Genomic DNA, 23,194 nt, shown 5'->3' with positions numbered 1-23,194 from the left:
CTTACCCCAGCCACACTCGTCCTCTGAGACTTCCAGATCCTCTTTCTGAATTCTTGGGGGTAAGGAAAAGATGAGCAGAGCATAAAGGGTCTATATGTGAATAGATTGCACAAGCGTTAAAGGTATGTAGGGTCGATGCATTTCATCCTATTTAAGGGAGACGCACCAAAACATAAGACCAGGATGCTTGCAAACAACTGCATGTGCACATTGCACACATGAGCTCAGAACACACACTCAATCTGACACACACTCCCACACGTGCACCCTGGCAGATAATTACCCCAACAGCCTCTGGAGAGCAGAATGCCCATGTGGGCCCCATAACCACTTTAGACAAGGGCCATGGCACACCCAAGACCCTCCTTCTTTGTCTGTCTCCCAAGACATGTGTTTGTTTTACTTGATTCAAAGAACTTGATCTGTGGATCCTAACCGTATTTTGTCCCATGAGCATCCTTGTGGTGTTGGAATAAAGTATGCTAAATGAAGTCATGAAACAAACCTGAGAAGTAAAATCTGGCACCCCTATGAACTGTGTGATTTTCAAACTGCTGGAAAAATGTATTAAATTTTCACTTAACTTTATTCCAGTGGACTGAAATTCACCCTTTGCTGTGATAAGTATCATAACAGAAACATTAAGTAGACTTGCGCACTTCTGTAATGTACAAAACCTTTCTTTGAAAGGTACACTATATTTAAAAATATTTCTGTACTTCACTCCTTGGAAATGTTTAAATGGTTGATCAAATAAACTATTAAGATGATGTTGAAGTAGTTTGTTTGCTTCCAGCTTTACTTTGCTCAAAATCTAGGACTACAAACTCTTCATGAAATTATTTCATATTCTGTGAGTCACCCCTTTCATTTCTAAGCTAAGTACTTACTGCAGGTGTTGGATGAATGCATTGAAGTAAAAACTGGGATACTTCCCACACTCACATCAACACACCCACACACATATGCCCTGCTCTGATCACTTTGACAAGTGTGTCATGCTGACTTTATATGAGAACTCTACAATATTTGGATTTTGAAACCCTTGAAAGCAACGAAGTCATCAGACTCTTTCTAGTCTTAAGCAGAGTTCTAATGACCCATCGTCACAATTAAACACAGCAGCTCCAAACACTGGGTGACATCTTAAAACTGCGTGAATGGGCCCTAGACCCAGCACCCCCCCTCCCCTACATCACCTAATGTTCAACACTAACCAACCATCACACAGACCTACATTCATAGTCCAATCTACAATGGAAAGCACTGCAGCAGGCCAGTGTAGCCCAGACGGTTTCGTTTGCACTTTATCAGACCACACAAAACAGCAACGCCTCATTGAGCCACAATTTGCTGCTAGTTTCCTACAGGAAGCAGAACAAAGAATGGGGCGGCCCAGTATTTCTTTTTGTGCCAAAGCAGCGGACCAGAGAAGGAACACACACACACAAACACACAGCCAGAGTAAGTGAGGAACTGACAGAGAGAGAAAAATGTGAGAACAGCAGAACAACACACTCCAGAACACGTCTGTCACATCCTTCAAAACACACTATGAGTAAGCTGCTGAGCAGTACAACCTTTAACCAGACACTTAAAGACAAAAACACTGACAATGAACACCTGCAGCACAAATAACAATTCTCAGATGTTACTCTTGTTGGTGGAAAAATACATGTAAAAAAATTTTGTGGCCACAACATCTACTGGAGGGAACAATGGTGTGCCATGACTGGGGTCACGGACGTGGCAGCATTTAAAAACCGCTTGGGGATAAAATGCTTCTGTTTGAGCAATCACTGTCCCTTTCCCTCCCTCCGTTTCCCCGGTCTCAGTCCCGCTTTCTGTCTTGATGTCTCTCTCACTCTTCTTCTCTGGTTTTACTACGACGATAATTCCTGAGTGAGTAACTGAGTGTGCGTGAGCCAACCGAGGCCAAAGTCCTGTTTGTGCATTAGTGTAGTCATGCGAAAGCGCGTGTGAATGAGTGTGTTGCTCGTGGATGAGTGCTGCAGCAGTGAGCGTGCTGAGGGAAGCAGAAGTCTGCAAAGCGAGAGGAACTTGCTTACAACCACGCTACTGGTTAGGGTGGCCCAGCACAAATAAGACAAAAAAAGAGACCCTGCAACTGCTGCAATTATTGTTGAAATGAGGCTAAGACAAACAACACAATAATGTCTGAAGGTTAAAGGCTCCACATAAAAAACAAAACAAAGCAAAAAGCATGCATATATAACACCAGATTCATTACCATACAAATCAAGATCAAAACATTTCATCAAGTTCAGTACACCATAGTCTTAATCTTCAAAGAAATCTATGTCTGAGTACAGTGAAGTACTTCCCTTTAACCAACTCCAACGTTACAGTCCAATTTGAAATAGAGAAGAACATCCCCTGTGGCAGAGTAAAGTATGTTGCCATGACAACACGAAGAAGTTTAACTCCTGACAAGTAAGTGCAGATGATGTGCTGATTGTGCCTTGTGTAGTTACAATGGCCTCTGCTTTCTGCACCTTAACCCACCCTAACTCTGCTACACTCTCTTCTAGCTGGCAGCTGTTTGTCCTGCTACAGGATGGGTGTGTTTTGTTTTGTCTGCCTGTGCATGCATGCATAAATAAATTATAAGAGCTTTGAACCTTTGGGACAGGACTGAGCTGCTCATCTGGCTCAACGGAGCACTTCTGCCCTACCAGTATGTGGCAAAAGATGATCGCTAATTGAAAGTGGCGAAGTGATCTGATGACACTGCGGGGATACTTTGGTTTGTCACAACGTGTAAAGGCCCCCGCTTTTTAAGGGTGGCTGCCTTCAAGGAGGGGTTAATCAATGCACAGCTTAACGCAGACTAGTCAGGACAGAGCACAGTTGCTGGTCTCGGGGTAACTGAGGTCAAAATTAGCGAGACATTTCAAGAAGATGCTTACTTACTGTGCTGACTTTGAAGCAATTACAACACCAACACTGTACCTTCAGCAATATATCACACAAGAAACTATGCTGATACTATGTCAGCACTGTCATCTAAAGCAGAGAGAGCACTAGGCATACTCACAACATGTTGTTTTCTTACCTCAGCCATAACTGGATAGCAGACAGCATCCCTTTAAGCAGACAGCCATGATACAGAGCCTGTAAAAGTGAAGATAAAAATGCATAAGCTCAAAGCATCAATCATGGTCAGAAAATAGTGATTCCATACACAATTGATTTCCATGGTATCTTTACTCCCTACAGCACATGCGATACTATTTCCTGAGTATTTTCTTCGCACTCATAAAGACATTTGATATGGGCCACAGAAAGATGGAAGAGGAAGAAAGGTATGTGTGTCTGGCTACATTCCTGTGCCTAAACATGTCATATGTTCAAATGGAATTCCCTTCTAGAGCAAAGAGCATCATATATTATACAACTCTCATGTCTAGACACCCTCCGCGATCCAGTTTTTCCTCGCACTTTCTCTTACACAGATGTGCATTAAAAGCCACTTTTTACAGTGCACTACAGTTGCTTGTAAAATTGTGATTGTGGTTGGGCTAATTTACTAGTCATGAGACAAAAAGTTGCAGTATTTGTTTTAACATAATGGACTTCAGCTTGAAGGTGAAATCTAATAGTTGCCCCTGGATAACCCTCTGCTCCAAGACCACCTTCTATGTTTTTTAAGTGAAATAGAGATCTGTAGAAACTAATTTACTCTGTAAACACACCACCCAAATCTTGTTTACACTATTGGGAGTTGCAAGCACATGTGTTTGAGGAAGGAGATCTCTTGTGTCTCCTGCACCGCTACAAATACATATACACACACTGTACTCAAACCTGCACCCACTGACTATATCACCAACAGCCTACACCCCCTGATGTCCACTGGGAGGAGCAGCCACCCCCTGCCCTCTTCCAACAGGGGGGTCAAAGAGTATTTAACACGAGAGTCCTACATTCCTCCAAGGTGATAATTGCTGTAGCTGCTGGCGGGGGGCCATGAAGCGCAGGGTAAACAAGCAATAAGACTCTCTATGAACCACTCCATGCCCTCCTGGCTAAACAGCATGCATGACTGTGACTTGGGTAAATTATGCCATCAAGCCAGGCGTGACAGCGTGTCACCTACTGCAGTGGAGTGAGTCTATTTGGTGTCTGAGCAGCCAGGTGTTTCGGTGAACTATAACTAAACCATCAGCAAGACAAGACTTCACACATTTTATCAAATACTGTGAAACCTAGAGGCTAAAGACTAGCTGCATTAAATTAACTAAAGATTAAGCTAAACTTAGAAATCATAAAGAACAATAACTCAGTAACAAATTACACCAGCTGTGCAGACCTAGAAACTGGTGGGAGAAGGGATGAATATAAGTAGGAAGACAGCGAGCTCTATTCTGTCCCACATTCCAGTTCAGGTCTTGTCCCTCTCTGGCCCTCTGTTGCATCGGGGCTTCATTAGATTTTTCATATATAATTTGTGTGTGTGTCAGTTTAAGTTGAACCAAAGTCTGATGCTGAAAATTGATTGGCTTAATTAATTTGTCTTCATCTTCTGCATTAAATGTGATTAATGTTGCAGCTATTTTATATTTTCTTTTTCTACCTTGATTTTATATATATTTAGGAAATTTCAACATTTCATTCAGCTTCTGCCTCTTTTGTCAAAAACAAATCAATTCCCAAAATTAACAATACATCATTAATGCTTTAAGATATGGACTTCTAATTCAAAACACATATTTAACAATCCCTGGATCACTGAGCTTACTAACCAAAGTGCATTGTACTTCACAAGAGGGCACCACAGTCTTTAAAAGTTTGTATTGCATAACTGGCTCCATGGATACTGACAAAATTCAATTTGCTAAATTCCACTGATGCATAACATGTGGCAGTGATGGATTAAAACAGCTTAGTACAATATTAAACTAAATCCAAAACCTTAAATGTCACTTTAAAAATCAAATAACTCACTCATACATTCTGCAAATCTGATTTGTGAGTTTGACAGACTGCAATCTTCAGTCTATTCAAAAATCTGACTCTATTTTTTAAAGAAATATGTGAAATCAGTTAACACACTGCGCCACAAGTCCTCATCCAAATCTGCTAAAACTGACAGACATTTTTGGTGACTAGATGTTCGATATTTTAAATAACTTTTCCACAACAGTTTTACCTAATTTAATCAGCAAAATGACTGGATTATTTATTTATATGGCCAAAAACATCCCAGTTTTATAGAACATCCCAACTTTTGAGGTGGTGGGTGGAAAAAATATGTTTCCCCAGTGGGGCAGTCAGGAAGTCATCTGGGGATCCAAAGGTCCAAAGTTCATACACCCGGGTGGTGGAAGTCTTACTTTTTACCACAATTTATGCATGTGGTATGTTGTCAAGTGCTCATTATGAACAAGCACGTGAAAAAATGAGCACTTGACCTCACCGAGTTCACTATATTCCAGCAATTATGCCATGGCCGCTTGCAGCTATTTGTTTTGTCAACAACCCTAAATCCCCAAATTAAATTTCTGCTATACTAACAAACATTGTGAAGCTATTATTGCCCAAAGTGAGCCACTGCATTGGGTTTCACGCTACTTCATTGTAGTGAACACTGGCAGCAGTGTTGCACGTCACGTTCCAAATAACATATGCCTAAAACAACTACTTCAATACTGTGTATTATTCGAGAACACAAGACACACACTTGGTTTCTAATTTATTTAATTTGCCGATATTTTATTAAGAATTGTAACTGTAATTATCTTAATAGATAAAAATGTGTCAGAAACACTGCATAAATTAAAAAAAGACAAATAAATGCAAGTGTTGGCACTTTTAAAAGGGATAAATATTTCCCCCCTCACATGCACACACATATTAGTGCACACACATAAGAAAATATTGACAAATTAAATCAAGCGGAAACCAAATTTGCCTCCAAAATGTTTTTTGGTAAATCAAGTCCATTGAAGAAACAATGAGGATTTATTGTTAAACTTTTAAGTGCATAAAATGAAGTTGCTTAGAGAATGGTTTCAATGGTTTTCAAATACCACATTTATTCCTCTTGTTTGTTTACAATGCTGACAAAAGAGGAAAATATGTGTAAAATTAGAAAAACAAATGATTACAAGCATATAATTATACATACTAAAACTCTGCAGCTTTAGCTAATGTGATCCTATAAGCAGCAGCATTCACATTCGCAGGATTGTTTGCGTTTTCTGTGCTTTAGCCTTACTGAAAGCATTTTTAATATTAAAAAAGTAGGTTTAATTAGAATTTCAGTTTTATCTTCCACTTCAGAGTGAAATTTGATTTGTATCTGTTTCATACATACAGGCCCCCGTTCTGTGCCCACATATGGTCCCCTCAGCCCCGCACAAGGCTTGGAGAGGTTATAAAAACTGAAGGGGTGATTAAAAACCAGGAATAATGGCCTCCACAAAACTAGGAATGCGTTTAACTGGTACAATTGTTCCAAATCAGGTTGCCATTAATATTAGAAATGATTCTGCAGATCTTGAGAGGGGGACTTTACGGGGATTTTTAACTTGATTTTTAAAGAAACTGGCCCTGGGAAAAATGAAAGCATAGGCAGAATGTACTGTAGGCACATGATTTATGGCTGAGGATGACCTGGAAGGATTTAGGTTGGGTATATCTAGAACTGTGCTGACCTACCCACCAGTTCTGCATTGTTGAAGTTTGGTGGATCCTCCTAAATCCAGGATTAGGAAAGTCAAATATACAAACACCTTCACCCCTCCTCTTTTTCTCACATACAGACATACCAAGAAGAGGGAGAGGTTGAAAGCGTTAGCATTGGCTCCTGCCTGCCTGCTAAGCATGCCCAAACCCCAAACCCCATCACTTTCCTCATTACTTGAGCTTCATGGCTTTTTAGGGCTCTGTGCTTTATCTGGGATTTCACATTTCCCTGCCTGCCACTTGACATGGCTCAACCAGCTGCCAGCAATCAAGTAGCAGAGGGCAGCAGCGGCACCGGCTGAGACTTCAGGCTGCACCTTGATTTGAGAATTGCACATCACAGCCACTGGCCTTGCTAAGCTTCGGTAATTATTGGCCACACATGCCATCTTCCCACCAACTCTATTTCTACCCCACTCCATAGACTGACCTGACATAATGGGTGAAGGGGAGAGGGGCTGCATGTAGAGAGATAGGGATGGTCATGGGTCATGGGTGGATTGCATGGTGTTGATGTGTGCTTTAAAAGCCAAAAAGTGTTCGACAGAGCTGGAGAAAGAAGTGATAACACGTTCTGCAAATCATCCATACTGTCAATCTCAGAATGTTCCATATGGATCATCCCCTTATGTGTTAAAGCATGTCAGTGCCCTTGTCTATTTGCTTGCACCTACAGTACACATTGTATGTGTGTGTGTGTGTGTGTGTGTGTGTGTGTGTGTGTGTGTGTATGTGTGTACGGGTTCGTACTATCCTGGTGGGGACCAAAATCTGACTTTTACTATCCTGGTGGGGACTTTCTGCACCGTGGGGACCAAAATCCAGGTCCCCTCGGGGTTGAAAGCAATTTTCACACTCAAAATGCGGTTTTACTGTCAGGGTTACAATTAGGTTATGGTTAGGTTTAGGGTAAGGGTTAGGGTTAGGCATTCATTTTTAATGGTTAGGGTTAGGGTAAGGGGCTAGGGAAAGCATTATGTCAATGGGATGTCCCCACGAGGATAGCAAACCAGACATGTGTGTGTGTGTGTGTGTGTGTGTGTGTGTGTGTGTGTGTGTGTGTGCGTGTGTGTCTGTGCCTAATTGAGAGGTAAGCAAAAAAGTTGCCTTTAAAGTTTCCAATAAATATCCTGCCAGTAATGTCAAACACCTGCCCGTAAAGCCCAGAGGAATGCTAAATGAAACCAAGTTGCAGAGCCTGTCTCCTGTCTGGGGTCTCAAGTCAAGACAGCAGGATTTGTAATGGCTGTAACCAGGATTATTGAGTTCAAGCAGAACAGCCAGGAAGCAAGAAAAAACATAGCATGGTCAGCACCACTGCTTTTCCTCCCTCTAACAGCCAGTACAATGAGTTGTGTGTCCCACTAACAGTAGAGATAGATTCCAGATTATTCCTCAACTTAGTCACCCTCTTGGCATCAAAACATAACAAAACAGCCATAAACTGTTTGTTTTTTTTAAACCACTATTATAAGAGCCAAACGATCCAACCTTCTGAGGGACTGCTGTATAATACTAGTGGACACAAGTGTGATTAGACAAGAAATGATCTTTTTTGTGAAAGTGTGAGCCAGATAAAGTGAGACAGATGATTACTGCAACTCAAAACATGACCCACTGACCTCCCCACCCCAGTGTCGCACACCAGTAACCATCTCATGCACACACACATGCAGTCTGAACACATACAAAGATGCATGCGCTAATGCACACACATCTACAAATATTCAGTGTCATGGAAGGAAGAGGCTCTTGATGAGAGCTTGTGACCCTAGAAGCCAAATGATGCTGTCATTTGGCCTCATCTCTGGTTTTGATTGCCTAAACTCCTGACGCCTTCCTCCCGCTGCACCTGTCGAACGCCAATAGACCCCCTGCCCAGACCTTTTCACCACTGAGAATATATGGCCGTGCTCCTGGGTCCAGCCTGGCTAATTACCACTGGCCTCAAATCGCCCCCAAATGCCACAGTAGGGTAGGGTTTTTAGCTGCTGTTGCCACCCTGAGGCTCAGCACAGCAGTCCTCCCTGTTATTTGGTGCCTCTCTATTCCTCAACGTGTTCCAGATAAGGCTGACCACGCAAAGGCATTTATTTCCAGAGTAACAGGCTGCCCCATTCAAGCCAGAGATTAAGCACTGCTGTCTACACGCAACCATGAATAATGAAGCTATCACTCCAGACAGGCAGGCAACAGCAGTGTGAGTTATATACACCAGTAATCTCAGATGCTACTGCACACAAGTGCCCAATGTATGAAATAGCAGCACCACTGTGCAGCTCATAAATTATTTTAAAATGCACAAGTGTGGTTAAGATCTATTTTTGATTTAGTGTCTTAATCATAAGACTAATACAGCTGAAGCATGAATGATATATATAATGCATATTGTACATTTTTTTAAATGTACAATATGTAGATAACATCTAGCAGTATGAACTTTTACCTGGCAGGAGCAGTAAAAGTAATAATAATACATTTATTACATTTAAATTTGTGTCTGCATAACATAATAAATAATCGGCACATGTAGATAAGCTATGACCACAACACCGCTTGTCAGGCTGAGATGCTGAGATCTGTACAGGTATGACGCAAGAAGCTTGCACTTTATGAGCTTTATTTAATTTTATCAAAACTAAGTTATGAAGCGTAGTAATGTGAGCTTTCTGGTGTTCATTTTTTATTTGTTAGTCTGTTTGTTTGAATGGATTTGGATTTTCCCTGGGAATATTAAATGTTAATATATTAAAGCTTTAAATTGTTACTAACTGAAAGGGAGAATATACAAATAATGAGTTATTTTAATTTTTCCCTACAATTTACTTTTCTCGACTTCCAAGCATATCTTCCCCATCTTCAACTGGAGGGATATAATCCCGGAAACGGTTTCGAAACAACAGTAGGTAGGCTGTACCTGACGCGAGGCTGGATAATAGCAGACACCACGTGACTGCAGTACTTTCAGTCTGGACGCACGGCAGGGTCTGTCAGAGCCTCCCTGGTGAGGACGACATACACACACGCTGGACGGATAAAAATAGACGCCATTTATGTGTTGAGAAGCCGCTTAAAAAGCTATGTGCTACGCGTCCAACTTGTTAAACTTAATATGTGCCGTTTGTTTTTATTACTTTTAGCGCTGTCAGTCATGTCTTTTTAACAATCTGCACAGTTTAGTGTATCAAAATGTGCAAAAGCGCACCGAAAGCCTCGCACGGATTTCACTGCTCTCCTCCACTTGAATTCATAACAGAGGTTTTTTTTCCTCTTCTATCGCGGTACACATCTCAATCCTCCTCTCAAAGGAGCGACACCGACAAAATCCCTTAATTCAACACACAGTGAAGACTTATCGCCTGTTATGCGCTGCGTCACCGGCTTTAGACAGGGGCAAAGTATGGCACCATATCTGAACTTGCATGAATGAAAGTGACGGCATAAAGCACTCAGTCAGCAGGCGACTCACTCAGCCTCCGGTGTCTGTCTCGCCTGTGTGGCGCTCTCCTGCATCCCTCAGTGAGCATCACTCTCTGTGGAGCCGGTGCGAGGCATCCTCCCTTACAAACACCGGTCCTGGACATCCTAGACAGCCCGTCCTGCGACATATTTTTACTTTGGACCCGTTGATGTCACTTCCTGCTTGAGCAACTGCCTGTGCAAATAAACCCAGGGATGTGAAGGGGTGCTCGGGGAGCCATTTTTTGAGGTCACGCAGCAGACAAGTTCACAAGGTCATGCAGTAGCGACATGTCCCAAAGCCGACAACAAGCTCGTTACTCTTTAAAATGACAACTAGCATCCCATCTGGCTCATTCCAACTGTGCCCTATAGTTTTATATAACCAGCCACATCCACATCATCCTACCCCCCTGCGATGCGCCGGCAAGGTTCATTTCCTGGTACGCTGTGCGCATTTACGGCCACGATTATGCAATGAAGGCGGCATCATCACTTTTTCACAAATGCTATACAACGCAGCTGGTAAGAAAATGTTTCAGGCTATACAGGACTGCGAAAGCTACAGTATTGCACCAATTTGTGGGACACCTGTTGATAAAATAATATCATCCAATTGAAAAAGCAAAGCTCAGACAGCTAAATACAGTTTTGCCTTTTTTAGTTTGTCTTAAAAGGAGGTAGCTGACAGACTACGACTTTTGTTACACATTTCTATATTTAATATTTAAATCCAGCAATACTTTAAGACAGCTTGGAAGAAGAACAATAAGGGTGCACAATTTAATATAAGTACCTATACTGGTCTGTGATTAGTCAATGTGATGTGGCAGAAGCTGGTCTTCGTTCTTTCCACACCCAGGTCTCTTTTCTTTACCTTTGAACTTAGGCCCGGCAGCCCATTTCTGATCTACACAGGGTCTCCTTTTACCCCAATCCCCTTGTAGGCCCCAGTGATAGACGGGCATCAACGTGCCAATACTTCACTGTATTTCAATATCCTGCTCAGGAAAAGGAATTCAAGGGGTTGAGCGAAGTTCAGAGTAACAGCGTGGTGCCTAAAGCTCACAACCTGTCCCCATCCTCGTGCCGAGAACCTGAGATCCAAACATTCAGCTGAGAAAATTCTTGCGACCAGGTCCTGTATGTGTCAACAAAACAGCCCCTGCTGCCACTATCCAGACTGAGAGACGGGAGCAAAGAGGAGCAAACGACAGCAGATCCAACAGCCTGTGAGTGAAACTTTCCAAAACCAAAATTATTATTTATTTTATTCAACAACAAGTAGTCTGTCTGGATGTTTACACCGGTGTCTAGCTCAGAACCTGAACCCTCAGGCAAGTATTTGTTAAGCATGAGGTTTTACTGTCTCAGTCACAACTACAGCTTGTCAAAAATGTTTAACTCCATATCTCTTTTCTAACTTTGGCCGGACAAAAAGTCCTGGCACACTCCAACTCCTTTATAAAATCCTAAAAAATTGAATGTGCTTTTAAATTTTAATCCATTTTTCTATAGGCTACTGTACCAATATTCTGGAAAAAATACATATTGATGTATTACAAATACTGGAATAATGAAGATGTGTTTGACTTTGTTGTTTGGATTTGTTATATTTATATGCCATGGCAATTCAAACAAACAGGATTATGTACATTGTATCAATGTGGTGAGTAAGGTGGGCACATATCCAGTATGTGTAGGACTGTGTGAATGCACTGAGCCTGTGCCCAAATATAAATGCATGTGTTTAGTGTAGTATTTTGCGATAGGATGACGTGCTCATGTGGTTCTGTTGTCTGTGTGCGATTGGTTGGATCAGTCAGAGGACTGTGGCAGGCAGGAAAGAGGCAGCGAAGCAGGCAGTGCGACCTAGTGGTGGAAGAGGGGTGTGTGGTGGAAGAGGGGTGTGCACTATGAATCACACCGATACACTAAAAAATATGCACATTTTCTATCTTGTTAATAAATCCACACGAGCGTGCTAACACATACAGTCAACCCAACATGCCTTTGTTAATTCACTGTATGGTAATTTATCTCCTTGAAACACATGCTCTTAAACTCTAACCCATGTATTTGATCTAATGTCCTAAATACCTAATGTAGTGTTCCAAGTTTTAAAATAACATAATTCCCCACCAACCACCCACATATGTAACGTAACGCTCTCTAACCAGGTTTGTACCAGTGTTTTCAATCAGCCCATTCTTCCCTTCTATCCCCTCCACCTTACACCCCCTGCTCTTACTTCCGTTCTCCCATTGCTAAATCTGCTCTTGAACCAAATGGCACGAGTGGTAACTTCAAAGCCAGAACTACCTACATCCCCTTTCCCTGCTATGGAATATTTGAAAATGAAAAAAAAAAATAGACCATCTGGCATAGCAGTGATGTCTGACTTTTCCCATGTCAACCAAGTGACACTTAACCAGGCTGTGTTTTGAGATGATCGGCCTAGGATCGCAATTTAACCCCCCCCCCCCCAAATCCACAAAAGCATTAAAGATTACCCACTATCCAGATGTGTTTTAGCAGAGATTGAGGGGACAGAAGGAGGAGCTTTGAAAAAGAGGGGGTTATGTAGACATGGGTGGGTGGAGTTAGTAACCAATTCTGGAAAAAAAGAGGAATACAGCATAGACAAGTGAAGTCCCAAAAAGCAGGGTTTAGCAGGGGCCTAGTTCTACTGGAGCTGCGGCCCATTTTGCCTTGAAGGGGATTAATAATGAATTAAGGCACTCCCACCCCCCTTCTAAAAAGATATTCATGCATGTTAATGCATCCATTATTTATAGTGTGCATAGAGGCTGGCTAGTGGTGGCCACATGCAAGTGGGAGGGATGTAAAGATGAAATGAGGAGGTGGGGGTCTCTTCCCCCTGAATGAAGCACTGAGGCTCTGGAAGCAACATCCAGCCATTGTGGCTGGGCTGGGGCTGGGGCTGGGTGGAGATGGCATGGGGAGTGGATATGGAAAAGTAGGAGGAGGTGGGGGATGTGGGGGCCTTGCTGCCAGACAGGCAGCTCGTGCATGGGGCCGCCAAGTGTTGTGGGGGAAGGGGTGGATTAAACAAATAAATACATGATAAGAAATAATCATGCCAGGGAGGCAGGGCGTGATAGAGACAAAGAGGCTAAGAGGGGCAAAGCGGGGGTGTTAGTTCAGTCAGACAGGATTTGTTGTCTGGACTGACCCATTCTTGATCACAAACCTACGTGAGATAACTTTTTTAGATGCTCTTTTAATTGGACTGTTTCATTCGATGACTCATACCAATTATGCTTTTGCCAAGGAGCTAACAAAGTCTGTTTGATCTGAAATAAACTACATAGATCTGAGTAAGTCAGAAATTCAGTGTCATGTCCAGTGCATAACATTAGGTATGACTGGTTGATAATTCAATAAAGCATTACAGAAGTTGACACGGCCAAAGCAAAGATGAGAAATAGACATGTAAAATAGAGGAAAAGGCAAGAAGATGTGAACGTGAGAGATCGAGGAAGAAAGATGAGTAAGAAGAGGCTAAACTTTTTTTACGAAGCGAAGCAGTGCAGAAAGGAGCAGGGCAAGGAGGATGATAAGATAAGGCAAAAGCACGAGTCAGATGAGCTTTCTACCCTGCTGATCCCCATATTAGCATAGATACAGAGTCATAAGCATGGCAGGGAGCTTTTGCTGTGGAGGTGACATCAGGGCCATGACACCCAAACTCATCTCCATAGATATCACTGGGGCCATGCAGGTTAATCAAACATAAGGCTTATCTAGGCGTCTGTAGTGCATGAAAATCTGCCAACGAGCTGCCACCTTAAATTTCAGTAATCCTTGTAAGTAACTAATTCTTAATACTGTTTCGCTTGTCAACAAAATGAAGAAATGAAGCACAGCTTAGAAAATTTGCCCTTTCTGTGTGTTTGTTTTGAGAAAATTGCACAGTCTGCATGTTTGCTTCCAGAAACTGCTTCTTCTACAGAAAAAAAAATACTTAGAGATCACTGTTCATGCCATTTCTACGTGTATGCAAACACCAAACTGCTCTGGGGATATGGTGACATGTAGGCTAAGAGGTCATCAGTGTGGCTTGGCAACACCTGTTTCAATGGGATTTTCCTCTCGTTTCGAAAAGCTGGCCTGGTGTTATACCCATGGCACGTGAGTGGCACAAATCCTCCGCTACAATGGAGTATTAAATAGTTATGCCATCATAATGGATAAAAATATTGTTACATGAACTGTATGATTCAGGAACAAAGCAGGTAACAGTGAGACATTCATTAATGGCAGACATGCCACATGTTTCTCAACAAGTAGCACCAGAGGCAAGACCTCCCAGAAGGGACAATCTGCATTGTGCAAACATTGCAACCTTTGTTCCCCCAACAAACACAAGGTGAGGCACTTAAGTGTTTTTAATACGAAAACCTCAACCACACACAGGAAAATCCATAAACATTGGAATGATGTCAAAACAACATTGTGGGGTTTGACGGTTTTAATTTTCCACTGCTCAAAGTAAAAATGGCTCCTGCAACATTTCCTGCACCCCGGTGATTTTTATGACAAATACAACAGCAGCTTAATTATACATGCGACCACCACCATAAAAGCAGAACCATTAACTACCATCTTGTTAACACAGAGGACCTGCCTTGAAAGTGCTAGAGTCGCATTTTGAAATCTTTTCACTCAGCGCCTGTCTGCAATGTCAAATTTTCACTATTTAGCAAAAACAGAAAGAACGTGGCAGTACATGCAAGCCCTACACACGAGACATCTGCTTTAATTGAACTAGACATTAAAAATAATTGTGACGACCTGTTCTTGATGTGTTGGCTAAAATATAATAAAGGAAACATGTCCAAGTCAGTCAAGTAACATCTAGGCACAGATATTTTCACTGACTTTAAGTTGCAGTGTGCAGCTGCGTTGATGTAGGAAGAAACCTGGCTTCTGATGTTCCTGACCCAGCTCAGTGTGTCCATGGAGAAAGCTTTGCAGTCTCCAAATAAGAGTGAACTTCCAACCTTTTCCTGAAGAGGCTTTGGTTAAGTTTCAAAGGCTTCCTGGTTTTACTTTACTAGCCAAACATACCCCAGCTGTACACAAAGTGGTCACTCTCAGTGAGACCCTATGGAGGCAGAGGGAGATCAGACACCCCTTGACGTAACCAAACATCTCTGTTAAAAGCAATGTGAACAGAGGGTTTCCCATTGATGTTATTGCTTGCTTAAACGGGTCAGTCTTCACTCATGGCAAGTGTGACATTACAGACGGTAATATCATACTTGTGAGCAATGCTTCAAGTCTACAGGTCCCAACAAAGAGAATTCGTTGTTTGTCACTGTCATGAAATAGATCAGCCATCTTAATATTTCATACTCTGCCTATCCTTAAGATGTCCATATGGACTTCATAGAATATGTCAGTCTCTTGAGTGATAGAATGGAAAACCTACAAAGCACACCTCTGTAGGCAATCCCATCAAGCAGCATTCACTTCGAGATGTATAGCCCTGTGTTAGGCAAATGAGCTGAGAAATGGTGAGCTACTGAATCCATTATTTCTCATTCTGTATGTATTGTCTTAAAACCTGCCTAATGTCCCCAAAATGCCTTTAAAGACATGTTAAGAGAAAAGAGCTCTCTGCCTTGGAATGAGGTAACTTAATTATCATAGCAACTGCCAGTACTCTTTAACATGTCAATGGTACTTGGCTTGCATGCATAATTTTGCTGTGTTATTGTGGTGGCCTCTGTGTTGCTCACTGACAAAAAACCCAAACCACAGGCACGGGGGCCTATTGTCATGAATGCATCCATCTGGATCAAGGCCATTAGAGGATATTTGCACTTCCTCTGTGGATCCTGGCTCTTTTTGACATGCAGCAGAAGGAGCAGGCTTCACCCACCAGTGCAGGGCCAATTGAGGTGTAGATTGACCAGAGGGACAGTAAAGAAGGGCAGCCAGCAGGGCAGCACTCCTGTCAAGCCCAGTGATGGACACCCACATGGCAGCTGGTAGTTGGCCTGGGGTTTCTGAGGTCCTATAGCAACTGATGGGACATGACGAGGCAGGCTTCCTGGTTTCATTGCTTTGTCCCTTGGGATGTTGGAATGTGTATCAGAATGTCAGAGGATCTTGGCTTCAGCACACTTTTGGTGTCAGCTGCCTACCAATGCCCCACACTTGCCCTGACATGTATTAACAAGTTATTCAGGTAGCTGTTTCATACAAAAATACGATGCCTTTTAAAAATAATGGTAACTTTCTCTGTTTTTGTTCAACCCAATTACATGAATAAAACATTAGCATATATAGTCTATGAATACTGCAAACACTGCTTGAATTGAAATAATGGACCAAGTGATCTGAACCAAAAAGTGCATAAATTGGGCCCTTTGAAGTGATAGAAATATGCTGATCTAGATCTATTGTGGTTAACACCACAGCATTCACAAAGGCCTTTGAATGCTTCTTTATATGTGTATATGCAGAGTGTGTATGCGTGTACTTGTATGCCCAGGTGGGAGAGAAGGCTAATGGTAGATGCAAAGATCACTATACACATCTGGAAAAACAGCTCTCAGAGATATATCAAATAGAACCAATTCATCCCCAACATATAAACACGTTAGCTGTCAATCTACATCTCCCCACATGTAACTTATATGCTTGTTGCGACATACGTAGCCTCTGAGCTGTGTTGGAATGCTGACAGCCCACAGATATGAATCTTGATTTGATTAAAAGGTAAGAGTTGGGGTCTAAATGCTGGAACCAATATCAGTTCGGGCGGGTGGGCAAGGTAACTGTTGCAAAGGAGGTGAGGTGGAAAGGAAGGGGAAAAGTGTGATTGTCGGGGGGGTTACCTGTGGCCTTGGCTCCAACTGGGAGTAATTTGGAACAGACTGCTCCCAGTGTGTTCATTAGGTTGTGATTGGGCTGAACGCAGGTGGGGAGGGCTGCCCAGCCTGACGCTGAATAGTCTTGATTGTGCCCAGCATAAAACGCCATCTGTTTCAATGAGGCAATGAAGGAGAGAAAGAGAGAGAGAGAGAGATTGAAGCAAGACGAAGGAGGAGGGAGCTACCGGTGAAAAGTCGTGTTTTGTGATGTCTCGATAATTTTGTGTACTAACAAGGGGACAAAAACATATAGAATAAAAATATAAAGCTGCACTGTCCGTTGTTTCGTCTTAAATTGAACACAGAAATGACTTTGTACAAAAATATAATTCAGTCCATAATGTAAATTATGGGTGGGCACAAGAAAATATTTACATGTGACCAAACTTTGTGCAAAAAATGCAAAGTGGTCAAATGTAACCAGTCCATTTTGAGTCTGAATGGCAGGCCTCATTTTCACGAGGCTATGAGCGGATGACTGATGAGACAAGGGGATTGGAGATAGGGCCACAGTTTATTTATGGGCCGCCTGCTTCAAAGCCGGAATGTTTTTGGTTAATCCCATGCTCATACCAAAAGCAGACATACAAATGTTAATCTAGGAGTTTACATGCAAATTTGGGCTGTCTACTTTGCTGTAGACACAACATTACCCAAAATCACATTCCTCGGTCTCATGTAAGAAGGAGGTAAAAACACCGACAAAATATCTTTTTACTCAGACAGCCTCGCTTTCGGTCGCTTATTTTTTTTTCTCTCGTTGCAAGGCCTTGGGAAGAAAAAAAGAAGAGAGCAGAAGAGAAGAAGGCCACTCTTTGCTGCTCGACTTTTGAAGCGTCTTTATCGGGCTTGGCAGCGTAGTCTTGCGTGTCCAAGCCTCGTCGTGCTTTTCATCCTTTGTGCTGTCCAAGGTGTGTCCAATGCACTGTTGCTTTGTGTGGAGAGGGAGACGACACATCACATTCTGTCTTCTGTCCCAAGCTGGGGGATGGGGAGATTGTGGGGTGGGGTGTACAACAGAGGGGGCACAAAAAGCAAACTTATAGAAGGCCGGAGCGCTTCAAAGCCGCGATGCACAAAGGCTTATAAAGCGTTACTTCATGCAGAGTTGTGCCAGATGTAATTGCGGGGTTCCTAGAGATAAAGAATCACATGCAATTCTTAGCCCCACCCCTGATACTTATGAAAGAGCTGTGGCTAAGAAGCTTCAGCTGCAAACAGGCACAAACAGAAAAGTTTGTTTCACTTTGGTGCACAATAAATAATTAACAGTTATTTTATAGGTTTCAGGATGAATTTGCTGTCTTGAAAACAGTAACAGTGCACATCAAGCTTTACAGATGCAGGAAGATGGGCTGAGCCCATTATAAATAGGGAGGGGTGAAAACTACACTGAGTGACAAGCGAGTTCCCTCCCCTTTTTCACTCTGCCCTCATCTTCGTAGTATAGGCTCTTTCAAGTCTGCCTGACTCCTTTCTACAGAAAATTATGTTGATTCATTGTTAATAAGCCCAGAGGTTGCCAGTGTGAGCACAGTGCGTGGCAAATATAGGTAGACTGTAGTTTTCCAGATCAACCTGACTAGTCCTCATCTGTTTCCTGTGGCCTCCTGCTGAGATGGGACTGGTGTCGAGTGTGCATTGTTAAATATGTTCCCGGGCAAAAATGCTGCCACTGTCAGGTACATTTGCACAGGCTGCTCCTTGTGCGCGCGCGCGTGTGTGTGTGTGTGTGTGTGTGTGTGTGTGTGTGTGTGTGTGTGTGTGTGTGTGTGTGTGTGTGTGTGTGTGTGTGTGTGTGTGTGCACGCGCACTCACGCATGAGAGTGCAGGTGGGTATGTGCATGTGTGATGCTGACAGTGAACAGTGATGGGTGTGGAGGAAAGGGTGGTGCAGTCACTTTAGGCTTGAGATGCCATTCCCACAGGAGGGACACGCCCCGGTGTTTTCCAAGACAGAGACGAAGGCAAACATGAAGCAGATCCATCTTTGCATCTTAAAGGTTTCACAAATACTTCTATAGCCAGAGAACAGTAACTTTTTGTTATCTCTTCATGTGGCAAGTCTAAAGGCCTCCTGCTAGGAATGTAGAAACTATGGTGTGTGTATCCACAAGGTCAAGGCTTAGATGTCATGCACAAACAAATTTTAAATTTAACAGCTACAATTAAATCAAGTAGTGTCTCATCAAGGTGACATGGTGTGATGACAATAATAGCATGTAAATGTACCTAACCTAACTAGTAAAATGAGTTAGCTCAGGAATCAGTGTCTTTGACACCCTTCTTTTGTCACATTATGGATCAGAGCTCAAGTTTACTTTATATCTTTAGCACCGTAAAAAGGGCCAGTGCAGGTTCTATACCAGCCCAATTACAATGGCTGTTCACGACAGAAAGAAATCTTGCCCATGATTAATGTGGAAATAAGGTATCTTATGAATAACCAAGTGATATTAAATGCCTCCTAGAAGAGCAAGGGCATTAAAACCCTATGCGATACTCCTTTGCATATCAATAAACTGACATTAGTATTTAAAAAAAATGTTAAAGTGCTGGACTAAAAGAACAAACATTTTTCAAAGCCAGCATAAATTAAATACAGGGCATCGTCTTCAAGTTTTAAAAAGTGTCAACAATCTGTATAGTAAATAAAGCAGTTGCAGGCAAACAAAGGCAAATGCTGCATGCAAATGCTAAAATTTGCAGCACTCTTTTTGTGACTCATCACTAAAATACGTGTCCAAACTTTTGGATTAGCTAGAAGCTAACCTGTATCTCTTCACATGTAGGCACCATTCTCAGGTCATAGAACAAAGCACAAGGGTCAGCAAGGAGATGTCAAAGATCATGGTATCCCAAGGGTACCTTGAGTCTCATCCCAAAACCTCTAGCATTTTTCAAAGCCCTCCTGCAGCCCAGGCCCTCATCAGCGCGTGCCCCCAATGGCCTTGTGCACATATGCACTACCTCTCTGGTGGGTGAAGGGGGAGCCTGAGTGCATCACCTGCAGCCCCCATTACGTGACGGAACAGGCTTGGACTACTCAAAACCAGCCTGAGACCCAGTAGGGGGGGTGGTAATGATGAAGGGGGCACTAACAGGTACAGGGAGCAGATTTTGTTTTCTCCATATTTCACAAAAGCCTTTCTCAAATTCTTGTTGGGCTCACAGACTATATAGACAAAGTTTCACCCCGTGAGAGATAATTACTCATGACCCACATGGCTCTGTGAGCTTTAAGTTTGCACTGAGGTATAGAGTGAGCTTCCCTATTTAATTTTTAACTACAGACAGCAACATAGAATAAAGCAAATATTTTACCATCACCTGCTTAGAAAAAACAAGGACAACGGAGGACAATCATTTAAACGAGGGCAATAGTACTTGCACTAATCTTGGTTTCATTTGTGAACACGTGAAAGTGTTCATTGGGTCTTGATCAAGAGATGTGGTTAAAACCACTGATGCAGCAAATCTAGACCCCCCCCCCCCATCCCCTTGTCTGCTCAATCAACCATCAATAAAATCTCTCCTCTTCACTACTGCTGACAATTAGAACACGAGCCAAGCCCTAACCTACATAGGGAAAGAGGCCCCATAACCCAATCTTACATTAAACCGACTCGGGGAAATGAAGGTGTTCTAGCTCTCAGCAGATTATACTATAGCTGAGATGAAGGGCTGAAAAAGAACGAGTGTAGTTCAGTCAAACTAGCTAAACGGGTGAGAATTAAGATGTTGTAGCGTGGGATGAGGCAGTTATGCATACATAACATGTTGAGGCTGGGACCCCCTACTGGGGAGAGGCACGACAAAGCCTCTCTAACAGCAATACCTCTGGGACAGCTAATGATTAATTAGCTTGTGTCATTAAGTGAGGCAAATGTCACCCGAGCTTCCTGGGGAAGCTGTCACACCATGTGTAGGCTACTCACAAGTTTCCCCCTCAGGTGCCGGTGGAGGGGAGTTGGGGGGGTAAGTGCACTGTAACTAGTCAAATCCTGACATCTAGTGGTCAAATATAAAACTTTGTCAATTTCCAACAGCAGTAAGAACTAGATTTAGGCAGAAACTTTTTTTCTTTAATTTAATTTATTATCAAAATATGTTACAAAAAATAAACATTGCTTTTGCCCAACATTCCCAACAATTACCTACAACAAAAGTGCTATCCAGATTTGACTTTGGGAATGCTCTCTGATCGCTGATCCTTGATCGCTAAATTAGCTGAGATGACCTCTGACCTTTAAGTGTCATTCACCTCACTGGCCATGTCACTGACCTCAAAGTTGAGGAGCTGACCATTTTTCACACCTAAGTTTTAAGGAGGCAAGAGCTGGCATATGGGCGAGGGTCAGAGTGGCGGGCAAGCTTTTAATTGCCAGACCTGGCATCGCAACATTTTAAAAACATCTATCTTATAATTCTATTACAGTTTGCTCAGTCAAAAAAAAAAAAAAAACAATGACATAAAATCCTAAGCGATCCCAAACATGAAAGTAAAAAGGAAATTTTTTCTTACCAAACAGCCGAGGACCAAGCCAGGTTTGATGACTTTCCTTGCACAATTTGGAACAAATCCGGACAAGCGATCGCCAAAGTAATAGTTCTAATTAGCCAATGTGCTTCCTTTAATAATATTATTTTCGCCATCAGCTACAGCGGGTTTTCACAGCACACATGTTCACTCTTTACTTCTTTTTCTCCACTGCAGGAGCAGTTATTCTGAGCCTTGGAGGTCAGCACTGAATTCTGGCCTGCTGTAAGACCAGACCAAGATGAAGTGAGAAGGCCCCTCTCTTCAACAGGGAGTGGCAGTGCAACGTGGAAAGGCTTAACACAGACACACACACACACACACCTCATGTCTGTTTATTCACATCGGCAAAGCACGTGCAGACACATGTGCGTGTGCGCACACACAAACACACACGCACACAATCTGCCTCACCCTCACATAGACATGCGCATACAAAAGCACACCTGTCAGGGCCTTTCCACTGTGTGAGCAAAAGCAAAGAAGTCCGGCCCCCCCTCCGTCTCTCTGTATGTGGTATCCCATGTCTGTTATATTAAAGCAAATCTATTCAGTTCCCACTTTCTTATCTGAAATAATGGCATGAGCAATTTTCACATTTAAGTAAGCAAGGACACATGCAGTCTCTCTCTCTTCCACTCTCTCACTTAATGAATGGAATCAGATCTGGGCCCCTGTGGCTGCGGTCTAATCTGCTTTTGAAGATTTCTACAATTTACAGAAATAAATAATTACATACCACTGAACAGTTGTTTGGTTTGGGTTTTTTGCTGTTGCTGTTTTGTTTGCTTTTTGTAAATAGGATATATACACCTATCTACTTTTACATTTACTAGTCCACAAGTGCGTTAGATTTCTATGTTATTGGCCAGAGCCAAAAAGGGCCCAGGACATTGCCAGGAGCCTCCCAATTGTGCCAGTCAACTGGTGTGTGACGTCCATTTGAAGGAGGAATCTGTCAAATAGAGTGATTGAATTAAAGTGCACTTTGGTCCGGAGTGCTCTCTCTTTGCCACTTTCCACCATAACATGTCTTGTCCTAAAATAATTAGATTGAGGCTTTGGGTAATGGAGTGGCCGGATCCTCAGTGGTCAAAAGAAGGAATGGTGGCGCATTGAATAGAAGCCTCCAATCTTAAAAAACACTTTATTTCTTTACACTTGAGGTTTGTTGTCTTTTGTGACTATTATCCCCATTCACCAGTTGCTTTCATGCAGCTGTGCCCCTCTTAAAAAGTCTTTGTGCCAGCACCATGAATACAGGGAATGTGTCCATGGCAGGTAGCCCTTATTGCAAGTTAATCTCCTGAAAGAGCCTCATACAAGTACTTTTAAATTCTCCCCTAGCCACAGAGGGCTCATCATCAATCGAGCACTTCTCCCCTTTGTAGGGTTGATGAGTGTGGTGCGTGGCCGGTGACAATGGCTGCCAAGTGTGGCAAAGTAATCACCTTCTGGGGAAAACACTAGTAATTACTTCTAAACTGTTTGGGCTTCAGAGACAACTGATATTGTGCAACAAAATGAAAAGGTCCCTTTAGAGAGCAGTGGTGTGATGGTCGATCTCAATATGTTT

At 42.5% G+C, this 23,194-nt stretch overlaps 2 long non-coding RNA genes across 4 annotated transcripts in view; one reads left to right on the top strand and one right to left on the bottom strand.

The window, feature by feature from the left end:
• The window catches only part of LOC134642930 (uncharacterized), an 84,763-nt gene extending 74,184 nt beyond the window's left edge, over positions 1 to 10,579 (bottom strand). Inside the window, exons 1-2 of one of the 3 annotated variants that reach the window (XR_010096336.1) lie at positions 10,181 to 10,579; positions 3,077 to 3,135 (exon numbers count right to left, since the gene is read on the bottom strand). This is a non-coding gene — a long non-coding RNA (uncharacterized LOC134642930). The remainder of the gene's footprint in view (positions 1 to 3,076; positions 3,136 to 10,180) is intronic. The other 2 variants (XR_010096334.1, XR_010096335.1) reach the window with 2 other exon arrangements.
• A 39-nt stretch (positions 10,580 to 10,618) lies between these two features.
• On the top strand, positions 10,619 to 22,344 carry LOC134642941 (uncharacterized). The gene is made up of 3 exons (XR_010096337.1): positions 10,619 to 10,695; positions 11,180 to 11,402; positions 21,796 to 22,344. It is a non-coding gene; the product is annotated as an uncharacterized LOC134642941 (long non-coding RNA).
• The last annotated feature ends 850 nt before the right edge of the window (positions 22,345 to 23,194 follow it).

The sequence above is a fragment of the Pelmatolapia mariae genome, linkage group LG2 (assembly GCF_036321145.2).
Source record: "Pelmatolapia mariae isolate MD_Pm_ZW linkage group LG2, Pm_UMD_F_2, whole genome shotgun sequence".
NCBI lineage: Eukaryota > Metazoa > Chordata > Actinopteri > Cichliformes > Cichlidae > Pelmatolapia > Pelmatolapia mariae.
The sequence above is the reverse complement of the archived record's forward strand: the minus strand, read 5'-3'. Positions and strand labels throughout refer to the sequence as shown.